The following is a 4,759-nucleotide window of genomic DNA, read 5'->3' as shown; positions in this document are numbered from 1 at the left end:
AAAAAAAAAAAAAAAGACAGAAAGAAAAAAGATAAACTACAAACTGCTAAATGATTTTGTAACACATTTAGTTAGGACTAGTATCCAGAATATATAAGGCTAGGTATACTAGCTCATGCCTCTAATTCTTGCACCCTGGGAGGCCAAGTCTGAAGGACTGCCTGAGCTTAGGAATTTGAGACAGCCTAAGCAAGAGTAAGACTGCATCTCTACTAAAAATAGAAAAAATAGAAAAAAAAACAAGCTGGGCATTGTGGCAGGTGCCTGTAGTACCAGCTACTTAGGATCCTGGCTGAGCCAAGAGGATCACTTGAGCCCACTGAATTTGAAGTTGCTGGGAGCTATAATACCACAGCACTGTAACCAGGGTGTTTGAGATTCTACTTCAAAAATAAATAAATAATTCAATAACAACAACAACAAAAAATTCTATGTTCTGCCTTCAAGAAAAACATCCAATAGAAAAGCAGGTTAAAAATATATAAACCAGGCTCGGCACCTGTAGCTCAGCAGCTAGGGCACCAACCACATGCACCAGAGCTGTTGGGCTTGAATCCAGCCCAGGCCTGCCAAATAACAATGACAACTATAATGAAAAAATAGCTAGGTGTTGTGGATGATGCCTGTAGTCCCAGCTACTTGGGAGGCTGAGGAAAGAAAATTGCTTAAGCCCAAGAGTTTGAGGTTATTGTGAGCTGTGATGCCACGGCACTTTACTGAGGGCGACAACTTAAAACTCTGTCTCCAAAAATACAAACCAGCACTTAAAAAAGACATTAGTAGCCAATCAACAGATGGAAAAATGTTCACCCTTATTAATAATCATTAAATTTTTTTTTTTTGAGACAGAGTCTCACTATGTCACCCTATGTAGAGTGCCAATGCGTCACAACTCACCACAACCTCAAACTCTTAGGCTTAAGTGAGTCTCTTGTCTCAGCCTCCCAAGTAGCTGGGACTACAGACGCCCACCACAATGCCCCAGGCTGGACTTGAACCCACGAGCTCTGGTGTACGCGGTGCCCTAGCCGCTGAGCTACAAGGGCCAAGCCCTAATGAATTAAACTGAGATGATACATCTCACATTGCCAGATTTTAACATTTTATTTATTTTTTTGACACAGAGACTCACTTTGTTGCCCTTGGTAGAGTGCCTAAGTATCATAGCTCACAGCAAACTCAAACTCTTGGGCACAAGGGATCCTCTTGCCTCAGCCTCCCAAGTAGTTGAGACTACAAGCACCCACCACAACACCCGGCTATTTTTAGAGATGGAGTTTTACTCTTGCTCAGACTGGTCTTAAACTCCTGAGCTCTGGCAAGCCACCTACCTCAGCCTCCCAAAGTGCAAGGATTATAGGTGTGAACCATCACACCCAACCCTGACTTTAACATTTTAAAAGTCTGATCAGGTCTGGTGCAATAGTTCACATCTGCAATCCCACCACTTTGGAAGGATGAGGCAGGAATATCACTTGAGGCTGGAATTCAAGATTAGCCTGGGCAACACCACCAGATCCTGTCTCCACAAAATTATTCTCAAAAATTAGCTGGGTGTGGTGGTGCGTGCCTGTGGCCACAGCTACTTGGGAGGCTGAGCCAGGAAGATTACTTGAGCCCGGGAGTTGGGAGGTTGCTATTAGCCATGATCATGCCATCACACACCATTCTGGGTGACAAATAAAAGTCTGATCATATCGAGTATGGGCAAGGAAGTAGACAATGACTATTCTCATAGCCCAGTGGAGGAATAGCAACTACAGAAAAGAATTTGGTGGGTGGCGTCTATGGCTCAGTGGGTAGGGCACTGGATCCATATACTGAGGGCGGCAGGTTCGAACTCAGCCCCAGCCAGCTAAAACAGCAGTGCCAACTGCAACAAAATAGCTGGGTGTTGTGGCGGGTGCCTGTAGTCCCAGCTACTCAGGAGGCTGAGGCAAGAGAACTGCTTAAGCCCAGGAGTTGGGAGGTTGCTGTGAGCTGTGATGCCACACCACTACTGAGAGTGACAAAGTGAGACTTTGTCTCAAAATTGGTATTACCTAGGTAAATTGAACATATCTATACTCTAAAATATAGTAACTTTACTTCAAATAATCCTGGGGCATTATAACTCAATAAGTCACTGTGGCATTTGTTAGAACAATGTGCTGTGCATTTCAGTACGGTTGTCATCTTTCTCCTGCCCACTCAATAAGAGCTCCCCTACAATCACTGTAACAATAAAAAACTCCATAATTTCTAAATGCTCCTTACGGTAATGCTAAACCTGGCTATAAACTATTGTCCCAAAGGAACTCTTATATGTAGTATATATGTATCCAGGACAAGTTCATACAGCACTGTTCATGGTAAAAAATTTTAAATTACATTCATTTATAGGAAAGTAGGTCAGCTGTGCTGTATGTATACAATGGAACAGTATAATATAGCAATGAAAATAAATCACAAAACAACAAAAAGTACTGAAAAATATATACAATGACTCCATTTTGTGAAGTTTGAAATGAGAAAAACTAAATGAATAATTATTCAGAAATACACATACATGTGATAAAACTACCAAAAAAAGTGAATAATACATTTTAGTATATGAGTTCCCTCTGGAGAAAAGGGAGGGATAAGCAATTGAGGAAACACATAAGACTTCTATTTCTTCAGCTCAGTGAAGGATATACTAGTGTTTGGCTTATTATTAGTATTATTCTTTAAACTGTGTAATACTTACTCTGCAGTTCACAATTTGTAAATTAAGAACCTTCTACATAGTATGCTAACAACATGCAGAAGCAGCTATAAAGATGTGTGTTGAAGGCATAATGTAGTATCTTTCCCTGCCTGGTGTCCCTATCATTTGTGAAAAAGCAAAGAACTGAATGAAGCTACTAACACACAGTGCTAGGCCCAGACCACACCTCTGTGGCATCCTCTTAACACTTTTTAACTTACGTTCCCTCCTATTATTTGCTAATAGGAGAAGATTCCAGGCAAACAAAAAGAACAAATGAGCATTATCTTGCATAGGTGGGCAAAATGGTATTCCACATACATTTATGTTCTAGGTAACTAAATTCTTGATCTTTAACCATCCTTTTCTGTGGTTTGCACTACTGTCCAATGAACAGATAGTTGGGACAGTACTACTAACACCTACACAACACGTTCACATCAACTAGAGCTCCGCTTTATATTGGTGCAATTTTGGGAAAAAAGAAAAATCTTTTTCCTGATGAAAAAAATTAATGCATAAAAAATAAATTCCTGACCTTTCATATTTGTACCGTAGATTAAAATGTATTAACATGAGGCCCAGCATGGTGGCTCACACCTGTAATCCTAGCACTTGGGAGGCCGAAGTGGGAGGATTGCTCGAGCTTAGGAGTTTTAGAGGAGCCTAAGCAAAAGTGAGACCCCATTTCTAAAAATAGCTGGGTGGCTTCCAGCCCAGCCCATTCGGGCTTGCTGAGCCTTGAGGCCGAGGAGAATGCACTCCCGGGCTTCGCTGCGGCTTTGCGAAACTACCGGGAGGCTGTGGCTGCCGGTACTTTTCTGGCGGTAGAGTTCACCACTGTGGTGGACTATTTACATTTGTTGCAGGCTGCAGCCTAGGCGCTCAATCCGCTAGGCTCTTCTGCGATGTTTTACCTGGCTGCGGCCGTGTCAGATTTCTATGTTCCTGTCTCTGAAATGCCTGAACACAAGATCCAGTCATCTGGGGGCCTATTGCAGATAACAATGAAGATGGTGCCAAAAATGCTTTCTCCTTTGGTTAAAGATTGGGCTCCAAAAGCATTTATAATTTCCTTCAAGTTGGAGACTGACCCCTCCATTGTAATTACTCGTGCTCGGAACGCTTTGGAAGTTTATCAACATCAAGTGGTGGTGGCTAATATCCTTGAGTCACGACAGTCATTTGTGGTTACTATAACCAAAGACTCAGAAACCAAGTTATTGCTATCAGAAGAAGAAGTAGAAAAAGGCATAGAGATAGAAGAGAAGATAGTGGATAATCTTCGGTCTCGACACACAGCTTTTATATGTGACAAAAACTGAAATAAAGCCCTTGTAGGATCAAATGGTGAGAACTAGAATAAATCCTTTGCTTTCATAAGTACAGAAATAATGAAGGAAAGGGAAAAAGTGATGTGCAGGCAAATAAAATTTGGGATTTGTCTTTTAATGACCAAGACACCTGACACACTCACCTGAATGTCATCTTGATTTTGAAATTGAACCTAAAGCTTTTTCTCACCTTTAACAAAAGAACTTAATGGGAATTATATATTCCTCAAAATCTACATGGGAGCCTGAATATCAGCCTTCTTCATACTATGAAAAGAGGATTATGGATGCATGAGTGATCATGCTTGGAAGATCAAATATTTGTTGAGTGCCTACTATGTGCCAGGTCCTATGCTGAGCTGTAAGGATTAAAACGATGAACAAATGTGTCTTGTTTGGAAAATGGATGTATAAAAAAGTACAATAAAGTGTGTGCCCAAAAGCTGAAAAAAATAAAAAATAAAAAAATAAAATAAAAATAGCTGGGTGTTGAGGCAGGCGCCTATAGTCCCAACTACTTGGGAAGCTGAGGCAAGAGAATCACTTAAGCCCAAGAGTTTGGGGTTACTGCGAGCTGTGATGCCACACGACTCTATGAGGGCAACATAGTGAGACTCTGTCTCAAAAAAGTATAACATGTATTCTCCATCATTATAATGATTTTAGTGAATGCTTTAGTGATTTTTTTTTTTTTTTT

At 40.8% G+C, this 4,759-nt stretch overlaps 1 protein-coding gene, 1 non-coding gene and 1 pseudogene across 9 annotated transcripts in view; 2 read left to right on the top strand and 1 right to left on the bottom strand.

Moving 5' to 3' along the window:
- Window positions 1–4,759, bottom strand: part of RCOR3 (REST corepressor 3) — a 66,796-nt gene that overhangs the window by 31,134 nt on the left and 30,903 nt on the right. The window lies entirely within an intron of this gene.
- LOC111728680 lies at window positions 3,085–3,210 on the top strand. The gene has a single exon (XR_002775904.1). It is a non-coding gene; the product is annotated as a U4atac minor spliceosomal RNA (small nuclear RNA).
- On the top strand, window positions 3,441–4,508 carry LOC105888073 (annotated as a pseudogene). Its single transcript, XR_001161732.2, has one exon. The product of XR_001161732.2 is annotated as a phosphopantothenate--cysteine ligase pseudogene (transcript).

The sequence above is a fragment of the Otolemur garnettii genome, unplaced genomic scaffold (assembly GCF_000181295.1).
Source record: "Otolemur garnettii isolate 467f Iridium unplaced genomic scaffold, OtoGar3 scaffold00178, whole genome shotgun sequence".
Lineage (NCBI taxonomy): Eukaryota > Metazoa > Chordata > Mammalia > Primates > Galagidae > Otolemur > Otolemur garnettii.
Note: the sequence above shows the minus strand (reverse complement) of the source record. Positions and strands in the feature narration are given on the sequence as shown.